Source organism: Sparus aurata, chromosome 13, assembly GCF_900880675.1.
Source record: "Sparus aurata chromosome 13, fSpaAur1.1, whole genome shotgun sequence".
NCBI lineage: Eukaryota > Metazoa > Chordata > Actinopteri > Spariformes > Sparidae > Sparus > Sparus aurata.
In genome coordinates this window covers 22,687,151-22,709,600 of record NC_044199.1, presented here as the reverse complement: position 1 = coordinate 22,709,600, position 22,450 = coordinate 22,687,151, and the positions used below count along the sequence as shown (strand labels likewise).

Here is a 22,450-nt window from a genome sequence, read left to right as displayed (position 1 = left end):
ATTTTTAAAACCCATTCAACACACTTTAAAAAAATAAATCAATAAAAAAAATTCAAAAAATACAAGACTGTAAGTTTTCTAGGCGCAGTAAACTGGGTTTGAAGTGACTTTTGGGTTAATCTCTATGAATTGTTTGACTCTTCCTTGGCCACCATTCAGTTCAGAGAAACAAAAAAATTTAAAATGAAATTAGATAAAAAAAAATATTATCATTAAGTTTCCTTTTGGGAAATAAAAGAAAATGCAATAAAAAAAATTACTAAGACACAAATAAGAGAAGAATATATAGAAAATACATGAAAGCAGTCATTTTCAAAATCAAAATTCATATTTGCAAACAGTTATTGGTTTCAAAAGGCAGGGCTCAACAAAATATAGATTATCACAATCAGTAGAACCAGGCATGTGCAGGCAAGATGCATTCTTAGGTAACCGATCACTCTACCTCTTGTTTGTTTTTGGGTTCTTTTGTTTGTTTGTTTGGTATTTTTTTAAGAGGGAAAATTGGAGTGATGGGTATATTCTAGGTGACAGGATTTGGCAATGACACCAATGTTCACACCTGATGATACTGTAATATCATTGATTCCAGATATTGTTCAGCCCTACCATAAACGGCTTTTCACATTGTAGTTAGACTTAGGCTAATTAGCCCTACTAGTTCATGTCTTTAAGCTCCAGTAGCCCTGGACTGACAGTCAGGTCAGCACTGTCGTTTCAATTATTTGTTAGTCCATCTCACTCAGAGCTGGGTTAACCTTTACTTTATAAGATTTCTCTGAAAATCATGGAGTTAATATCATTTTTGTGACTTCACATCTTCAGGTTTGTTCCCCAATCAAATCATGATAAGGCTCATATCCAAACCATGTGTTTGGGATGTTCTCAAGACCAGACCCTCAGCTTTGAGTGCACAGTCTCAGCACTGGGCTTATCCATAACTGCTCTTCAGAAGGGTTTACATTAGCCCAAAGCTAAGTATACAATTGTGAAAAACCTTTAGTAGACCTACCAGCTGAAACCCCACACTAATGATTACTATTAAAGGGTAGCAAGTTCAGATGCATGTGGCACCTGATGTAATACCTGATACGATTTCCCCTTTTATCTGTGTCATCTGTTGGATAGCTGACAGATAAAGTTGGGAAGGGAAGGATGAAATTAAATATAAAAAATAACATACATTTTCAGGAAATGCAAGATTAAAAAACCTTCAATGAATGAGATAAATATTATTATTGACAAAACAGACCAAACTGGTGTCCTATACTTCAGATTTGGTTATTTTGTCCATGGGTCAGTAGAGTGATCTTCACTAGTGATTTTTTCATGGTGCTGTTTGTTCAGTCTGTTCATTTTGCCACAAACCACAACTGTCAACAGAGCACACTGCCAGTGTGAAGATGTAAATGGATGTGAAGTCATGACCTTTGACATGTTCAGTGGTTGGAAGAACTGCTGCTCCCTATTATCTGGTCACGTTTGGTGTGAGGACAGCGTCACCGACACAGAGGCATTGAGAGGCAGGGGAATGGAGCCTGCTCTGAGAAAAGATATCACAAAGTTTATATTCTGAAAACCATGACACAAAACATGCACAAGAGTTGCATCATACAAAGTAATAAACTACCTTGAACACTGCTGTAGGGCAGAAATCCATTTTCCCTGCAGAGCCACCTCACACAGTGAAGTTTTGAAGGGCTGAATGTCTTATGTATGTTTAGCCTTCTGGGCAGTCTCAGCTGTGGAGTGGCTGGATCACAATGGAGGAAGACCTGAAGAAAGAACTTCATTCAAAATACACTCCCAACTGTAACTTTAAAGTCAAAAGCTACAAAAACTTTTAGATACATAAACACGATTATTTATTCAAAAATAAACCCTTAATGGCCTACCTTATGCTTAGTTCTGGAGAAACTTTTGCAGTGAAAGGGGTAGCACATGTCTGTATGTGATCCAGCAGTGATGGCTCCATTGTCGACTGACGGTTAAGCCAATGCAGCTGCCTCGTCTGTGGCACCATGGTGTTGCTGGCCTCACACTATTGAAGAATATAGGACCAAGGTGGAAGGGCTGAATGTCTTATGTATGTTTAGCCCTCTGGGCAGTCTGGAGGTCTCAGCTGTGGAGTGGCTGGATCACAATGGAGGAAGACCTGAAGAAAGAACTTCATTCAAAATACACTCCCAACTGTAACTTTAAAGTCAAAAGCTACAAAAACTGTTAGATACATAAACAAGATAATTTGTTCAAAAATAAACCTTTAATGGCCTACCTTGTGCTTAGTTCTGGAGAAACCTTTGCAGTGAAAGGGGTAGCACATGTCTGTATGTGATCCAGCAGTGATGGCTCTTTTGGCGACTGACGGTTAAGCCAGTGCAGCTGCCTCGTCTGTGGCACCATGGTGTTGCTGGCCTCACAGTAGTGAAGAATATAGGACCAAGGTGGACTGGTGACCTCACAGAGGAGCACTGTGTCTCCCATACGGGTGACAATAAACTTGCATAATTTAGAGTAACTGCCACCCACCCTGATAGAGTGTAGTGGGACATTTGATGCGAATGTGGGGTTTCAACTGGTAGGTGTGATCCAGCAGTGATGGCTCACTGCATTGGTATGCAGTGAGCCATCACATTGGAAAGTATGTGTTACATTGAGAACACATACTTTCTGATGTATATTGCTACAGTAAATGTTGGCAGCTGTATACAGCTGCGGAAATAGTTTTGGCCTGTGCATTTATTAACCCTGACCCAGACCCACCCTGATAAATGCACAGGCCAAAATGTGCTGTGAATATGGTCCATTGCATCATCGTTATCTGTAAAACTAATTAGCATTTTTGATTATTCCTGACGGTTGATCTATAACTGCTATGCTGTCGTGTGTTATTCTTCATTAGTTCTTATTTGTAATTATATTTCCTATAGATGTCATGTTCTTAATTCTATTTTATTCTTGTGTATTCTGTGAAGTATTTTAAATTAGCCAAGTTTTTTAAATCTTGTTGTACTTTTATCCATCCTGTGAAGCATTTTTTACTAGCCAAGGTTTTAGTTTTGAACCACATTGGAGAGTTTGCTGTGTGTAATTCTCTTAGACACATTAAAAAATTCATATCAAGTGTTGAGTGGTGTATCCTCTTGGTCCACCCACCCTCCCACACAGTCTTAGAGAGACTGAGGCAGCCGGCGAGGTTGTGAAGCCAGGCTGCAAAGAGGATACCCCAACTCAACTTTTAGATTTTACCATTGTCAGTTTTAGTTTTGTGCGTGTTTTTAATCAAAATGTGACTGCTGAAAAAACAAACATATTATACTTTTTCACTCAAAATGGTGTTAAACAATTTCTTAAGCCCTGCAATTAATATGTATTAGTTAAGTCACAAATTCCTAGTATTTTTCAATGTGGTTTAGACTCACCAGATTTTTTCATGAACTGCTGCAGGAGATTACACAGTACACAGGATTGTGATAGCTGTAGTATGTTTTCATGACACCTGAAGTGAGACAGTGTTGTGGTTGAGAGATGAAAATGAGGTCCAGCAGTGTGTTCTTCTCTGTGGTTGCAGCAGTGATCAGTTGGGCATATCCCCTCGACAGAAACACCTCCAGTATTGGCATACTTCCGTTGGATAAGAGATTCTCATTGAAATCACCACAGACAATGATGGGGTGGCAATCCATTATCTCCAGTGAATCCAAAAGGCTTACCAGGTTTGACAGGAATGACGCAATGCTGTAGTCTGGAGGTCTGTACACAGCTGCAATCAGCGCACTCACATCGGCTTCAACCTTCAGAGCCACAGACTCAAGATCAGTCACATTATGTAGATACTGTTTTTCACGTACCTGAAAGTGGTTTTTCACATAAACAGCGACTCCGCCACCACCTCTGTTTGCCATTTGTGGGAGATTTGTATACGACATGTGTCTGTTTCGTTTGAACATGTTGTAGCCCTCTAAATGGAGGCTGTTCGCAACAAAGGAGCCTTGTAGGTGAGTTTCTGTGAGACACAGAACATCGGCAAGACACAGTTCATGATGGCTCTTGATGTCATTCACATGTGATGGCAGTCCTTCTGTGTTGTGGTGAACAATGGTCAGAGTGTCATGTCTGCTCAATGTTTGTTTAAAATGGAAAAGAGGCATCATGTTGTCCAAGTTGACATGTGTCATGGTCTCTAAGGCTGCAGTGACTTCTTGGTTGGCATAGATTTTGCTCTCGTCTATATCCAGCATGTGCAGTCCACTGAGAGAGGTCACTCTACTGATAGCTACATAAGCCATGCCAGGTTCAAATATGTGTTTCAGTGAGATTACAGCTGATGTCTTTGTCATACCTTGAACCTTATGTATCGTGCAAGCAAAGGCAAGTTTAATGGGAAACTGTCTGCGTACCACTCCTTTCTGTTTCTTATCCGCCTCCGCTCTGTCAATGTACACAAGATTATCAGGTCCTCCAGGAGCTCTATTGCGGTAACTCCTTCCAGCTGTTTCATCATCCATCTTGAGCCCAAGCATAGTGACATGTGGAAAACCACTTTGTTCAGAAGTAATTATCCTTTCTAGCGTGCAAAACGATCCATTCACTAATCCCTGAGAGACATCAATGTTTCTGGTGAGCATGGCACGTGCGCCTTCAGCAACATCAAGTGAATCTGGTAAATCATTTTTGCCCCCTTTTAATGGTTCGAATCCCTGGCTCCCCAGGGCGGGACTGAGTTACAAGCCGAAGCATCCTTGAGCAAGATGCTGAACCCCAACCCCAACACTGCTCCTGATGTGCAGTTGGCACCTTCGTGGTAGCCACTGCCATCAGTAAGGGCCCTGCGATGAGCTGGCGACTCATCCAGGGAGTACCCTGGCCTTCGCCCATAGAGTCACTGGATTTGGCCCCAGTAACCCCCGCTCCACCTTGAAAAAAAGGTGGTATAAAAGCGGTAACATCACCCGCGACCCGCATGGATAAAGCGGAAGAAAACGAAACGAAACGAAACGAAACTTGTCGTGCCATTCTGCCACTCTGTGGGTCCTTTTTATAGTCATCTGCATCAATTGTAGTGATATTAGAATGGAGCTGAGCTAATGTTGCAGAGTTGTGCGAATGTACTTGTTTGTTGGTTGCAAAAATGTGCAGGGCATCAGTCGGACAAAGTGCTGGTTCAGTGATGGTCTGTGACAACATAGCTCTGTCTGCTTCTGACAACTCATCTGACTTGTCTTTCACACGGATCCTGTTCAGCATCTCTGCAAAGACCACATCATCTTTCTGCCACATGATCTCAGTCAGTGTGACCATCTTAAACTGACTCTACAGGTCTATTTGTAAAGGCTCTTGTACGCAGAGAGGTTTATTGTGTCTCACTGGAGGTAGCTGATAGAAGTCTCCAACAGCGATTACTGACATCCCTCCAAATGGTTTTTGACTGCCTTTAATCTGTTTCAGTCTGGCATCCACATATGCAAAAAGTGGCTTTGACACCATGGACACTTCATCAATGATGATGATTTCAGCATTTAACAGATCTGATCTGACCTCATCCAGTTTATTACCAAGTCCTTGAAATGGAGGTTTTAGGCTTCTCGGCAGCTTGAGCAGAGAGTGCAGTGTTGAACCTGATATATTAAAGGCTGCGGTTCCAGTGAAAGCAGTCAACAGGACAGTGGGGTTTGATATGTCAGCCTCCTCAGCACGTCTTGGCAGTTTGCACAGTATCTTAGATGCTTCTGAGTAGATGCATTTTATGAGATGTGACTTTCCTGTTTCAGCACCACCGTTTATGTAAAAGAAGAATTGCTCAGCATCAAGGCCACAAACACGCTTTATGCACCAGTCTCTGACTGTATGGAACACACATGTCTGTTTGTAGTTCAAACTCTGATACATCTGACGTAAGAGTGTGGGGTCAACTGCAGTGGGTTCTCTGATGGCTCTGGCTTCTGTTACAGCATTAGCCTGCTTTGCATATTCTGGGACATCCTCCTGTACATTTTCATGATCTGGCGCTCTTGCTTCCAGTTCTTCAATACACTCCAACCTCACTACTTCAGATTCAGGTGCCAGATTACACCATTCATCAATCACACCTCTGTTCTGTTCAAACTCCTCTATTGCACTCTCAATTTCTTCACTGTTTTGTTCATATTTTTCTCTGTTTCGCTTCACAACGCGTTTGACAGACTCTGGACGGTTAGCACCTGGTAGTTGAACACGGCCCCTTTCGTAGAATGACTCATATGTGGGTAAAAATGCAGGTTTCAGCTCATCGTCTGATCGATAAGGAACGTACAGTTTCAGTAGTGTGCCATAAAACTTCTCGGGATATTTTTCCTGCGATGTGCGGTGAAATCTGATGATAGCAGGCTTATCAGTTTCTCTCCTTTGAACATATCCCATGCCATTCAGCAGAGGACAAACCTTTTTACATTTGGTCTGTTGGCCATACACAAGTCTGCAAGTTGAGGCAAAGTCTGCCATACACATCTCCTCAAACTCGAGTGTTTCAGGCCTGGCTTTGTACTTGTCTGTCAAAGAGGTCATCCACACATGTACACATTCTGATGTTGTGTTTTGCAGGTCTGACATGGGGCAACTCATTTTCACTGGGTTGTCATCTGTCGGTATGAATATGACACCGCGTGAACACTTTTTCATTTTGATACCACATGCACGGGTGACAGCCTCCTGGGCACTGACCTCTCTCTTTTTGGAATAGGCCTGCATGATTTCCCTCATTTCATCACTCATTGACATTTTCTCGGTTGGAGTTTTCAATGAGCGTTTTGAGATACTCACTGACAGAGTTTTCACTTTTGCAAATATATGTGCAGATGTAGTTTATCAAACTGTAATAATTCAGTATGAACTGAACATCAATATTTGCATCCCAGGCAGAAAGTAGAGCTGCTTAATATGGATTTACCCAGCAGTATTTTGGGTCACGCCTCAGTATCACAGCATTTGATTGTTTCATCACGTGCAGACATTTCTCATACTTGCTGAGTGTTAAATCACATCGAGCCAGGAGCTGGTCTAAACTCAGGGAGGCAGTTTCAGGTTCATTCAGCAGCAAGTTCAGTGGTCTGAGCTTTTCTTTTGCTTCTGCCAGTTTTTCTGGGTCATCTTTATCTCCAGGTCTTGTTATCATTGTCCTTCTGGAAGGTGGTTGGGGAAAACCAAAATGACATCCAGAGCTAGCACTTCTGAAACATGTCCGTGTGTGATTTTTGCTATGCATCTGCACTTCTGTGACTTTCTGGTACAGGTCAGGTTGTGTAACTGGGGCAGGTAGCTGTGCACTGATATATTTGTTCACAAAGTCACAGATAGTACGATCATCGTCTTCCTCAAAAATAGGAGCTCCTTCTACCCATAGCAGGCAATGTATGTGTGGGCTTCCTCTGTGCTGAAACTCAACACGGTAAAAGTAATCAACAACTTTACCAAGAGGTTGTGCAGGCGACAAGATCAGATCTCTGTATAAGGCCTCAACACACTTATCAAACATGCGCATTGTAGTCACAGGATTGCTTCGCAATATGTCACACTTTGTGGACCAGTCGAGCTCATCAAAATCAACTTCCTCACCCTGCTGACATTTTATTGCTTTAATCACTTCAGGCCAACGCATTTCTGCTGCAGAAAACGTACAAAAGAAAGTAGGAGTTCCGAGCTGTCTTATCATGGCAAACAGATCTCTCGTAGTTTTCTCCCAATAGGCTGGTGTCCCTCTGAGCGGCTGCATGAATCTGACTGCATCTTTATTTCTCACCAGTCGCTCAACCTCTCGTTTGTCTTGCAGCATTCCTGATGTTATTTTGCGTCCATCTCTGGTGAAAGGTTTTCCCTTACGTAGTTGAATTGTCATGCTGGACGTGGCCAAGTGTATTTCACTCACAAACTGTGCAAAGGACAAATAGTTTGTGTCTCTGGCAAAGCGATCATCAACACCTAAAAGCCTAGTTTTGAAATAACCACTGGGTGTTATTTTGATAAGTCTCTGTTCATCTAGTGTATTTTGACCAGTGGGGAACTGAACAGGGAAAGCCATGGCCTCAAGTTTAGGTGTTTTGAAAAAGCTGACTGGACTGTTTCCTTCTGCAGGAGCAACAGAGTAGATTCCTTCACTGAAACACAATATGTCCTCTGAAACATCGCGTAGCTGAAGACATGACTCTAGAGCAAGACCACCATTTGGCATGTCACCTTCTTGTTCTGGATCGTCATTCTGCTGCTCTGGTTGGCTGTCATCACAGATTACCTGTTCATTGTTGTTCCCCTCATTTTCAGGACAATTTTCCGCCTCATACAGTGCATTTCTCTCACACATGTCAATTTCCATTAAATTATCTTCATCATAATCAGCATTGTTGGGAATCGTTATTGATTATTAATTATTAATTAATATGCTGTTATTAATTAATCACATTTATTATAGTTGATTAATGAAACCTAGGTAACTATGAGTCATTAATGAACACGGGGCACCACCCTGAAATCAGGGATCAATAATCAAATGATTTACCTTTGAGTCTCATAGCCTGAAAGATAGTCAACTTGTCAATATTATGGACTTATCAATAATTAGACAAGAGGGAAGGCGTGAATCCGAGCACTGGCCATCTCAACCAGCAGTTATTACAATATGGGATTGTGCAAAATAATCACAGATGCTGCTCAGTTGAAGTCAACAGTGTTTATTAAAGCTTTCTCCACAGAACAAACCACTTACTTTAACAAACAACAATTTCCTTCACAAAGCTAACAACATCGAAGCATACGCAAGCCAAACAGGTACCTGGGTGGAGGCGTGTGTGTGTGTGTGTGTGTGTGTGTGTATGTGTGTGTGTGTATGTGTGTGTCAGGAAGTCCCCAATAAAGACTACAAAGATGGCCGAACTTGGCTTGGAAAGTCACGTTCGCGGGACTACAAATTGGTGGGCTTGACTTGGGAAGTCTCCTCTGAGAGACTACAGGGAAACACCGGACGTGACTTAGTGTCACGCGAGAGCACGAATTCCGAGATGATGAATTCAGATTCACTGATTCATATACCTGGAACTCAAAATGGCGGCTGTAACTGTATCGACCAAAGGTGATCACTACACGTGCGCGCGAGGTTTGAACAAAGTCAGCGGTTGCGCCGTCTTTGATCTCGTGTGCGGTTTGGTCACACAAGGGGTGAATTTACAAGGATGATAGCCACTGTCCCAAAAAGGTAGCCGTGCTACCGGGGGAGTCCGTCTTTTCAGTCAATAAAGGGAATATGCTGGACATACGTCTTATGTTATAGCGGGGTTGTTAACTATGAGTTCACAACAGATCGCCAAAGAGTACGTGTATCTCGGTGTGTGTGTGTGTGTGTGTGTGTGTGTTAGTAAAAGAGCGAAGAAGCTAAGCGGGGCTTAGCAGACGACAAAGAAACAAACACAACAACCATGTGGCGCACAGCGGTCGTCTCTCCCTCGAACAGTGGCCGGCAAGCGAATCGAGGTTCGTTTGGCGTCCGCTGATCGAGCCGGAATACGACGTCTTGTGGTCACACACGGCGGCAAGACCGTACAGGCTGGATTAGCCTGAATGAGCTCCTAGCGAGCGTAGCAAACACATTTAGCACACAGTGCGGGTAACCATAAATCGGACTCGGCGGTCCTTTCACAACAGAATAAAAGCACAACAAAGAAAAACACGCTATATACTATCTGTTTCTGCCCAAACAAAAGCCTCTTACTTGGATGCCGCTTTTTGCGGTAGCGTGGGGTCCGTCTGACCCGAAGCTCCAACTTGTTCGGGAGCGCGGGCGCGGAATCAGCGTTAGCGTCCTAGCGACTGATGGCAGGCTGTGTCACAGCGATAGGTCGACTCGTAAAGGGGACAGTTTTGTCCCCTCTGAAGATTCTTTCTTCCTTCTGCAGGTAATGAGGAGACGGCTGGGTGCTGCGTTCCTGGATCCAACGATTATGACGAACGTCCGAACAAAAGTGAAAGTGAAACAAAAACAGTCTCTGTCTCGTCCAGCGAGGAGGGAACTGAAATTAGCTCAAGCAAAAGAAAGGGGGAAAAATGGAAAACGTTTCTCGGAGTTGTACCCTTATGGCAGCAGTTGCGTGAAACCAAAGTCTCTTCACAACGGACGCTGCCGAGTAGAAAGAGCAGGAGGGGTGCTTGACCTTTTAATGTGGGGATGACGTCATTGTGATCCTGGCGGAGCCTCCGGGCTCACAGCCAATAGGGGCCGGGTGACGTCTTGGGGCAGGTCAATCTGGTCAGGTTTTTCACACCTGGTCGGTCTTTTTCCTTGTTCTTTGTTTGGTAATTCCTCGTGTGAGGCCCTAGTAGTTAGGCTTCTGGTTTCAACTACAGGCCTCTCTTGGTCTCTTTGTTTGAGACATGTACATGAGGGCATGAGGCCCAACAGCATCCTCCATGGTTAACATCATTAACATTAACATCATCACAATCATCATCATCTTCCTCATCGGGAAGTGTTGGGTCACACAGCTCAGCCTCATCTCTGATAGTAATGTCCATACTGTGGGTGTATCTGTTTGAGTTTATTCAGTGCTTGCACCAGTTTAGACCAGTTAACAGTCTGGAACAGCTGATGACCTCTGTAACACAAACGTCTCTTCAGTTTAACTCTCAGGACCTGAGACTCACTTCTTAGTCTTGGCAGAGCGTTAACAGTTTCCTCAACCTGAGATGGAACACAGACAACATTCCCTTGAATACACTGCTGGCGTCCTTTAGGAAGAGGAATAATTTTTGCAAATGTTATGCACTTGGCAATTAGATGTCTTCCCAATATGTTGAGATCACACAGTTCAGGTGGAATGTCAGTAAGCTCTAAGTTGTTAGCTACAGCAAGGCTAGGCATGTCTCCATTTTTAAGATGACTATGACAGGTGTGACAAATCCACTCTGTCTTTCTCTCATCAGGCACTTTGCACTGTTCATTTCTGCAGTTGTCATCACAAATATGAACATACTTTCCAGTCAGGCATGCCTTAACCACATCTGGATTTTTTACACAATTTGACCTTGTGCAGCATTGGACTTGGTTTGGAAATGAAGCCTTATGACAGACTGTGCAACAAAATGTGGGACCAGCCTTTATTAGTGATCTGAAAACAGATATGGCCTCATTGATCAAAGGGTTTTCAACCTCTCTGTCATTCTCGTGTGCTTGTCTAAGCATTTGTCTGTATTTCCTTATTATATTCATTGCACATCTCATCTTATTCATACTCCTAAATGCAAGATTCGTGTTACGCCTCTCACGCATTCGTTGTCTCATAAGTTGTCTTTGTTTTTCTCTGAATTGAGTATTATTTCTGTACTTGCTCATTATGTATCCTCGCTGTTTTTCTCTGAATTGAGGATCATTTCTGTACTTACTCGTTATGTATCCTCTTTGTCTTTCTCTGAATTCAGGAATTTCTATATATGCAGTTGTTATATTACTTCTCTTCTTTTTGCGTAATTCAGGTTTTTCTCTATAACGGTTTCTGGAATTCGCGTGGTTTTTTTGTTCATCATCACAATTTTGCCTGTCTGCAGAAGATTTTTTCTTTGCTCTAAAAGTTTTGTCAGAAGCATACCTTTCCTTTTCTTTCCTCTTTTGATTCTCCTTTCTTTGAGATACCTTTCCAGAACACAAAAGTCTGTTCTTATATTTTCTTCTTGCCTGCCTACTAAGTTTATGGGAGATGTCATGTAAGGCACTATCACTCACCATTGTATCAATTATTAGAGCAGGAGAATTTGATTCATTTTGAGGAGCATCATGCGATGTGTCAGAATTTAAAGTGAATTGGCTCAATGGCTCTGGTTCAGTCTCCATGTCAGTACATGCTTCATGTACAGTGTTATTGCAGACATCCGTAACAACAGTGGTTAACCTGGGAGCACTCAACCTTGACTCCTTCTGAAGAGCATCATCCAGCACAGCAGTTGATACAGCAGCAGTCTGATTTGTAGGTGGACTGTGTGTGTCTGGTATGGCATTACTCAGGTTTGTTGTGTTAACAATGTAAAACTCCACAGGCTTCAACTCATATCTAGAGGAGGAATGTGTGTCCATCATCTTGTGTTGCTTCATGAGCCTGTCAATCATGTCACTGAGATGTGGGAATGTCAGCATAACAGCTTTACCAGCCATAACTGAACCCAGGGATACAGGCAAACCTTTGGCTGTTCTGGAGTGTGGATCAAAGAAACCGTATCTGCCTGACCTGGTTCTGAATACTGCAATACACAATGATCTCATCATCAGCAGTGCATATTGGACCTCTGTTAACAAACAGCTTAGTCTTGCCTCTAGGTCCAGAAAGTCATCTACAGCTCCGGGTAAAGGTTCGCCAAACGTCTCGTACTTTGAAAGTATTTTCATGTCCACATGAAGTTTGTGCCCGCGTGTGTGAACTTTATTAGGTAGCTCATCAGTAGCCAAATGGCTGTCATTAGGGACCCTTTTCCTGGCTTCTTTATATAAAACATTACCTTTATCCAAAACGAGGTCAAGGTCTGCCCTGGTCATGTTTTCATTCTCATAAAGAAAACCAAGAAAGGTTAATGAGTTACAGGTACACTGCTGGTTCCTGAATTTGCCATATTTGACAGAGGCCTGGCTGCGTGATGCACTGACGTGTTGTTCAGAAGGCTGTTCTGTAAGGTTCATGTAGTCTGCATTGGATGGCCCTGCCACACTGAGATCTGCTTCTACAATGTCAGAATGTGAGATCTGGTGCACATCACCTGAATAGCTTACAGCATAGGCGCGAACTTTTTCACTGGGCTCATTACTGTGACGTCCCCTCTTTAACACATCAGCATAAGAGACCTGGAGTGAAGGCATATCACCTGAATGGTTAACCTGGTTAGCATTTGAAGTAGCTGTTGCACCTGGGTCATTACCTTTCAGTGTCATTCTTACCATGTCAGCATAAGAGACCTGTGGTGAAGGCACATCACCTGAACAGTTTACCTGTTTAGCATTGAAAGTAGCTGCTACACTTGGGTCATTACTGTGAAGTGTCATCTTTACAATGTCAGCATAAGAAGTATGTTGTGAGCTCTGTGCATCATGATGATCTCCTTGGTTGGCACTTGGAACATGAGATGCTGCAGACGTCATGAACTTTCCACTGCTCTGGGGACCAACACCTTCTTCCTGTTCAGTCACTGTAGCACAGTAGATCTCACCTGATCTCTGCCAACACATGCTTGCAGCTTGAGACTTCTTACCTTTCCTAGGCATTGTTGTAGATTCAAACCAATTTCAGAAAACCCTTTTTGTACTGTTTATTCAATGCTTTAAAGCACTATCAAGAGATATGTAGTAATGCTCAAATGTGGTAGTCAACTGAGAATAGATTAACTGTATGCTAATATTTAATAATACTTTTCAGTGACAACAATCCAAATCTTGTTCCTTAACAAACTTAATATACAAGACTAAAGAAATGTATTAAGCTTTATATTTAAATATCAGACTCAAACACAGCTTCTTCAAACAACTGGTGTTTTTTAATACTATAGGTATATATTTATATAGGTTTAAACAACAATAAAACACTTATTGATTTAAATGATGTGAGCAGAACAAAAGATGAAGTAAAATCAGATGTAACTCAGAGACAACAAATGTAACAACAAACTGTTTGGTTTTTCCTTTACACTTATTCCCACTAGTTGAGTAAACACAAACTTTTGAACAATTAAAACACACCTCAGTTTGTTTTTAATGTTCTGGTATAATTATGGATTTTCACTCCAAATACTTCTTGTGTATATTGTTTTCCAAAATTGCAATGCAATGTTTAATTGTCCAATATCCTCCAGCAATTTATCAATGTTCAAATCAATTATTTCAAAACTTTACTTAATAATTAAGTTAATTAAAATTAATGTTAACAGTTCAAAAATCAAATGCTGGTAAATGCTTGTGAATAGGCTAGACAAAGGCTACTCAAGGTTGTAATGCTTGTCAACAAAGAAAATCCTCTAGAGTTCAAATCAAATCAGGTCAATAAGGTAGTGGTAACCTGTTCGGACAGAGCGTGTAATGTTTTGTCAAGGTAATGTGCTTGTCAAACTTGTTCACAAAATCTCAAAAGGGCAAACTTTTCAACTTGTCAGGCTTGTCAAACTTTTCAACTTGTCAGGCTTGTCAAACTTTTCAAACTTTTCAACTTGTCAAACTTTTCAACTTGTCAGGCTTGTCAAACTTTTCAAACTTTTCAACTTGTCAGGCTTTTCAAACTTTTCAAACTTGTTAAACTTTTCAAACTTTTAAACTGATTGGTACAGAAAGGGAGAGAGAGCGTGAGAGTGTAGGGTCAGGCAAAGAAAGAGACTTGGCTACAACAATCAGGACCTGAACTCTGATTGGTACAGAAAAGGGAGAGAGAGCATGAGAGACAACAGACAGAAAATCAGCATCGGCACCTGTAAGACAAAATGGAAAAGTCAATTAGACTGCTGTTGGAACATAAGGAAAAAAAATTCAAGTAGCTTCTACACTGAGCTAAACATGAACATGGTGTAAAAACATTAGGGATGCACATAATAAACCATGCTGATAAATTATCGGCCAACAGGAACTCCCATACATTCATTTGGAATGTATGGGAGCCAGTAGTCATGAACAGACCTGAGAGCACCCTGTATTTTTTTTTTTTACATACATTTTTTTTAAGCTATTCACTTATTCATCAAAATGTATTAATATTGAACATGCTATCAGTCACAATTGCATCAAATTCACCTTTCTTCTCAGCCATCCTTCTCTATTGCTACCAGGCTGCATCAGTGATGATACACACACACACTGATTTTATTTCTCCTTATACTAAGCAAACTATCCAGTCTGATCCCAATTTTGCCAAGACAGAGTCAATGTCAATGTCAAGCACTTTCAAGCACTTCAACTAAAATACTGAAAAGTACTTTTCAGACCTTGAAAAAGCAACATTGAAATTCAAGCACTTTCAATGATTTTAAGCACCTGTACGAACCCTGTAAATCATATGATTTGTCATGTTTATCGCGACTTGGCAGGACATTGAGCAAGACTACAGTGTGGTTGGGCTGCCAGAAGTAGTGTGGAGCCAGGTCAGAAAACCAACAGGTCTCATCTCATTTCAATGAAGATCACATTCTTTTATTATTATTTACTGGATGTTGAATTTTTCAATTTATGAAAATAATTCCTGTCAACAAAGATTATATGGATGAGAAGTTCATTCACAACGACTCACATATCAGTTCAGTGACAGTCAACACAAACAAAATGTGTGTGTGTTTGTACTCACGCTTTAGAGTCAGCACACAGGAACACAAGGATGGTCAGCGGTTTGGGGGTGGTGGGGGAGAGAAGATGAGAGTATTAGTTAACATCAGAAAACCAGTGTCACAGGTCATTTGAATGTATTGGCTTCAGACTAGTGTCTGCAGAGAGGCAGCTACATGTCATAGAATGGTACGATAATCATCATCCTACTTTTTTGTCACTCAAATTAAGGTTGCTTGCAACAAAAAGCTGTAGCCTTTGGTTTATAACTTTCAGAACCTACAACAAAGTAGCCAGCCACATAGAGACAGATTTAAAACTAAATGAAAATTTATCTGTAAACTGAACAAAATAGGATTCAAATGTGCAATGCTCTGAACTAAAAAACCATGTGTTGAAGCAGCTGCTGTAGCCGATAGCATTAAAAAGAATGTGCTTACGGTCAAATAACCACAGAGTGCCAACCCTGATATAATGTATGCCAAAATCAGTGCCATGAATGACATTACAGTAGTAGTAGCCCAGCCATACAGTGCTGAGCTGTGTGTGCGTGACAGAGACACACAACTGTTTGAGTCAGGTGAGTGTCTGTGTGCTTGTTTGTGAGTGAGTGTGACAGAGAGACAGTGCCTGGATGAAAGATACACCTGGGTTTATAAAAATGCATTGCATAGACAATACAAGCTTTCATAAAAACGGTGATCAAGTCTCCTTCTGTCTCTCTCTTTCAGAATACAGCATTTTTCTATAGTATTTTTTTTTCTTCTCAAAATTACATAAAAAACTCTCTTAACACAGAATGTTCTGGATCAAACTATCGTGGACTTACTTCATACAATTACACAATTATTAAGCTATGGTTTTGTGTCTTGTGCTACAAAACTCTAATCAGATTAGCAAGAAGCACCAGTGAAAAAAAAGTGAACTTGTGTCACATTCTGTTTAAATAAAAGTTCTAGCGATATATCAAATGTGGTTTTCCTTACAACTGATAATTCAGCCCACTGTGTAGAAAATGCTGAGATATATCTAGCTTGTGTTGACCATTAGCCTAAAAATACCAAGATATGAATGTTGGTCCATAATGCTGAGCCCTAGTCAGCAGAAGTATGGAGACAGAAAGACATGTTTACTTTCTTCTCAGGAAATCAGGGGGTCACATATCATATGTATCTGGATCAAATTGTTTTTCAGAGTGTTTAATTGATTATATATATATATATATATATATGTATATATATATATATATATATATATATATATATATATATCTTAGGGCTGGGTATCACCAGGTACCTCACGATACGATACTATCACGATATTTTGCCCACGATAACGATAATATCACGATACAGCGATTCTGCGATAATCGATATATTGCAAAACATTTCATCCACGATACATCACGATATCTCTGTCACTGAAGAAATTCAGAATTTATTGACTGCACTGAATCCATTTCACAGGAATTACAAAACAATTCAATTCAATTTCACATGAATGACAGCCAAGTAAACAAAGAGTATATTGCACAGTGACTGTTCTTAACACACATACTGACTACTATCATTATCTATCATTAAATATCTATATGTGTGGGTTTCAGAGCTACTTAAACCATTTTTTAAATTTTATTTGGTTGTATACCTATGTTTGAATAAAGATAAAGCTGTCCTCCGAAGAGGGGTTGTGGTGGTGGGCCGAAAAAATAAAATAAAAAAATATCGATATTTGGCACCAGTGTATCGATAACGTACCTCAAGACGAAATATCGCGATATATCGTAGAATCAATATTTTGGCACACCCCTAATACATATATATATATATATATATATATATATATATATATATATGTATATGTATATATATATATATATATATATATATATATATATATATATGTATGTGTATATATATATATATATATATATATGTATGTGTATATATATATATATATATATATATATATATATATATGTAAGTGTGTACATAATTCCCATCAACAAAGTTTATTTGAATGTAAACCCATGAAATATCAGTTTAAAACAATCATGATGTCTCTGTGTGCTCTTACTCTTCAGAGTTTGCAGGCGTCACAGGCTGAAGGAATGCAACGAAGTTCAGTCGAGCCAGGGAGACAGAGAAATTAAGATTTTCAATTCACTAAAGAAAAACAACCTCACTACTCATTTCAATTAAGGGCAGTAATACTGCTCCATCTCAGCTCTCTGTACAGGGAGTATACTATACAGTCAATGTTGCCTGTGCATCAGCAAAATCAGTCTGTGCCATCAATGACATTACCACAAATTCAGCCCTTTGATACAGAGCTGAGCTGTGTGTGTCTCAGAGACAAAACTATTTGTTTTATGAGAAACTAATTATTCTTTTATACAGCAATTGCTAAAGTAATTCAATTACTTTTGAGAGAAGCAACTGTAACTATTAATTTAAAGTAACTTGCCAACTTTTTTTTATTTTGATACGTAAATTACAACAATAAAAGAGAGGCAGCTACATGTCATAGTATTGTACGATAATAGTAATAATAATTATAGTCCTAATTTTTTGTCACTCAAATTAAGGCTTCTTGCGACAAAAAGCTGTAGCCTTTGGTTTATAACTTGCACAACCGACAACAAATAGAAACTGATTTAAAAATAGATTAAAGGTTATCTGTAAACTAAACAAAATAGGATAAAAATAAAAAAAATGCTCTGGACTGAAAAACCATGTGTTCATACTGTAGCCAGTGTGATTAGAGGTGTGTGCTTACAGTCAAATCACTACAGAGTATAGCGTATGTCAAAATCAGTGCCATGAATGACATTACAGCAGTAGTAGCCATACAGTGCTGAGCTGTGTGTGTATGACAGAGACACACACCTGTTTGTCTGAGTCAGGTGAGTGTCTGTGTGATTGATGTGAGAGTGTGTGACAGAGAGACAGCCCGGCAACAGCTAGAAAATAAGCAAGGCATTGTCAGTCTGAACTGAAAACTGCTATTAACTGCAGCTAACTGGCGTTTCACGCGCTAGTCCGTTATCAGTTAGCGTTAGCAGTTATGCTAGCAACGTTACCACCGTGTCGCCAACAATAAAGGCTTTACCGAACAAGAAAAAACTCTGCACCCATTAAATCATGTTTACTCCCGTATTAATTAACACAACTTTGAATGTACTGCTAAAACAATAAACCTGTATTTGCGCCGTTCATAACGGCTGGCCGGAACGGACGTGCTTACCTGACATCCAGTAGACAGCGACTGTTGGAGAAGCCGGCTCATGCGAAACCGTTTCAGTGAGGCGTTCAGGGGACACTCGGAAATTCTGATGTTGAGCACAAAAGCCTCTGAATGCGATCCCCAAACCCTGCAATATCTCATAGGTCGAGTGATAAAAGAAGTCAGGGTTCGTGTTTTATTATGAACTTTGTGGGGATCTCTAATATAAGTAACCGTAACCAACATTAGGTCGGTAATAGATAAAGTAGCCCCTACAGTGTCCGACATTAAACGCGTCGCGCCCCGCTCGGTATGAAAATGAACAACGGAACAACGGATACGTTTCTTACACAAAGAAAACATTTCTTTATGTATAACGTTTGCCGAATGAACAACTGTGCCCAAATAGTCAAGAATACACTGGGTTTCACAACATTTATAGAGTTACTACTAACGCGACAAGTTTTAAATGTGTTTTTTTAAGAGAGTCTGGCTTTTAAAGCAATGTCGTGAAAAAACTGGAACTTTTCACAATGAAAGAAAAATCTTAATGCATTGTATTTACTGCCTACGGAAGCGCATTGCATTCACTTGATAAAAAAAAAAATAGTCGCCTTATCTCGTAATTACGAGAAAAGATCTCGTAATTATGAGAAAAGATCTCGTAATTACGAGAAAATTAAAGAAAAACTAAACGTCCGTACTCTCTCAGAACTAAACGTACTCTCTCAAAACTAAACGTCCGTACTCTCTCAGTGGCAATGATGGCGCTATCGTAGTTAATCTGCTATTACCACCTTCTCGGTTTGAGACACTGGGAAATACTGAGATTTCTTGAAAATGAGGATGGCATAAATATTAGTATGTCAACACTGCGCAGGCATCTCAAGAGGTTGGGATTGTTCAGGCGGAAAGCCCAGTCTAACGTGCTGGATGTCGCTCTCTTTCTGCAGGAGCAGTTAAACCAACACGGGATGCTTCATGGATACAAATTCATGCATTTGAAATGCATTCAATCTGGTTTGGTCGTGACTCAGAGAACTGTACGGCACCTGTTAAAAATCCTAGATCCTGAAGGAGTACAGCTGAGGCAACGGAACCGTCTAAGAAGACGCCTGTACACAAACCCAGGCCCTAACTTCTTATGGCATGTCGATTCGTACGACAAACTGAAACCATATGGAATATGCATTAACGGTGCCGTTGATGGATTTTCGCGTATGGTCATGTGGCTGCATGCTTACACCACAAATAGCAACCCCAGAGTTATTTCTGGTTACTTCATTGATGAAGTAGAAGACAGGAGCGGCACTCCCAAACGAATCAGGGCAGACCTGGGCACTGAGAACCGCTCAGTGGAGCAGATGCAGATGTTTTAAAGAGGTTCCCATGACGACGAGTTCAGTGAGAGATGCTACATCACCGGGTCAAGTAATCATAACCAAAGGATTGAACAGTGGTGGGGATTTTTAAGAAAACACCATGCTCAATACTGGATCAATGTTTTTCAAGATTTAAAGGACCATGACCAGTTCTCAGGGGACTTCATTGACAAAAATCTCATACAGTTCACATGCTTGGAAATAATTGAGGTAAGTCTTCCTCCCCTTTTGGTTGAATTAAGAAAACACTTAAATGAGTAATGAATTAGGTCTAATTGTTAACTTCACTGGACCAGACTGTTTTTTTATTCTGTCAATAACTAATTATAACAATACTGTTCATATGCCCAGTTGTGCTAGTTGTTTACTGCAGCTGTGATCATTTGTCCTCTCCATGCTGTATATATTCACAATTCCAATGTGAACATGAATCCCAAAGTTTTTTCTTCCTGAGCTGCTTAAGAAATTTTGTTGCAAAAAGACTCACATTCACACCAGCTTAATTCTTGTATGTTCAAACCTCGTAAGAGCTTCAGCTGAGATTTAGAATGAATTTTTGGCAGAAAGACTGTCCTTATCAAATTTATTAGAATCCCTTCACGGCTTCTTTGGGGAGAAGAGAATGACTGCAGTATCACTTAAGGGGACATATTATGCTTTTCTTATAGGCCTCTAGGACATTTCTGTAAAGTTTCTTGTTGAAACGCCACCTGAACCTGTATTGTAGCCTGCCTCAAAACCCCTCTCTATCAGTCCTACTCAGAACAGGATGTTTCAGTGTTTTCAGTACCTGTGATGATATGTTCTTTGTCACCATGGTGATGCCAATGAGCCAATCCAATGTGGATATACTGTTACATCACAGTATCCTGATCTGCTCGTTAAACCACAGGCATCTCGATACAGCCAGCTCACACAACAATGAGGAGGTTGTAAAACCTCACTGTAAGTGGATCAGGAGGCAAGCCAAATTCCCCAAAATACATATAAAAGCCCTCAAAAAGTTAATTTTCCATAATATTTCCCCTTTAAGTATGGGATAATTGAAAAGATGTGCAAGTTTAGGCTAATTTTATTTTATTTATTTTTTTTTGTCTCATTTGCTTTTCGTCTTCTAGAGAGAGCTGCAGGACGTCGCTCACCTGTGGAATTGCCACAGAATTCGCCCCAGTAGGAATGCAGTTTCCCCAAGTGGACGACCACTACTGATGTACAGCCTTTCCCAGCTGTTTGGTACCACAGACTACATCAAGGCAGTATCCCATCAGCAGATACAGGCTTGTAGAGAGGAATGCCTGCCAAGAGGTCCACATCCATGTGATGAGACTGTTTTTGACATTTGTTGCCTTGCAATGTCAGAAAACTATCTGCATCCACCTACTTCTTCCGAGGAGGCAGTTGAACTCTACCTTTTCCTAAGGGCCTACATCCACACTCAGCTTTAATAGTAAGTATAGTGCCAAAGAAATAATAAAGTGGTTCCACATTTTTGACCCATAATATATATATATATATATATATATATATGAAAACCTAACCCTATATCTAGCACCACAAATAAGAGCAATAAATCATCACATTGAGAAGCTAAAACAGGCTTATTTTCTTTCTTTACATCTTTGCTTGATAAAGACTAAAACACTTATTCAGTTATCAGCTTATAGCTTATTGATCTTCTGTTGATTGACTTAATCAGCAGAAATTCTAAGAGAGTTTTTAAATAATCACAATATTATGTTCACAATATTTTTTTCTGTGTCATATCCTGTCCTCTCATCTTGTTACCCTTGTCATTAATCCAGTGACTTCTTATGTGGGGTCCATACTGACCCCGAGACCAAGAATCACTGGCTAAGTAGGCCTAGAACCACAGTATACTAACACCAGCAACAAAAGCAAAAAATTTATCTCAACAATTAACATGTATCAACGATAATAAAGTGTGTTAAAACTACTTTGATTCTTTGTGTGTTCATTTGTGAATAATCAACTTACTATAATCTTTGTCATAATTCTAATCCTGGTTAAAACCACCAATACATTCAGATTTTTATGGTTTTCATTTAAGGAGTAACAATGCCATGTTCTTTTCTGTGTTTCAGGTTGTTCCCAGACATACAGAGACCTGAACAGATAACCAACTTTCAAATCTGCCAGACTAGAAGACACAGTTGCCTGTGAATTTTAACTTTAAAATTGTCTGTCAGTTGTTATTTTTGTCTGTTAATGTCTAATTAATGTTTTATAATCAACGTGGCTGTGGCAATTGCAAATGTACCCATATTCTACTGAATGTCATTTTATCATGACGATTATTGAAAGTCATGAGGTATGTGTTTAATGCGTTGATTATGCAGATAATGTATACAATCTGTGGGCTTTGTCAAAAAACTAAATCATTTTGGCCCTATTATTACTTTGATTCAATCCTTTACCTGATTTATTAAGGGACCAACTGGTAGCAACAGTGCACAAATCTTTTGGACATTATGTTGAAATTAAAACACTCTGGAAGTCATCTTCAGGATTATCGGTCACTTTAAAATGC

At 40.2% G+C, this 22,450-nt stretch overlaps 1 long non-coding RNA gene across 1 annotated transcript; it reads right to left on the bottom strand.

Moving 5' to 3' along the window:
- Positions 1 to 13,511: 13,511 nt before the first annotated feature.
- On the bottom strand, positions 13,512 to 18,590 carry LOC115594523 (uncharacterized). Its single transcript, XR_003986506.1, has 3 exons — positions 18,542 to 18,590; positions 17,372 to 17,397; positions 13,512 to 14,451 (listed from the first exon to the last, which is right to left on the bottom strand). It is a non-coding gene; the product is annotated as an uncharacterized LOC115594523 (long non-coding RNA).
- Between the last annotated feature and the right edge of the window lie 3,860 nt (positions 18,591 to 22,450).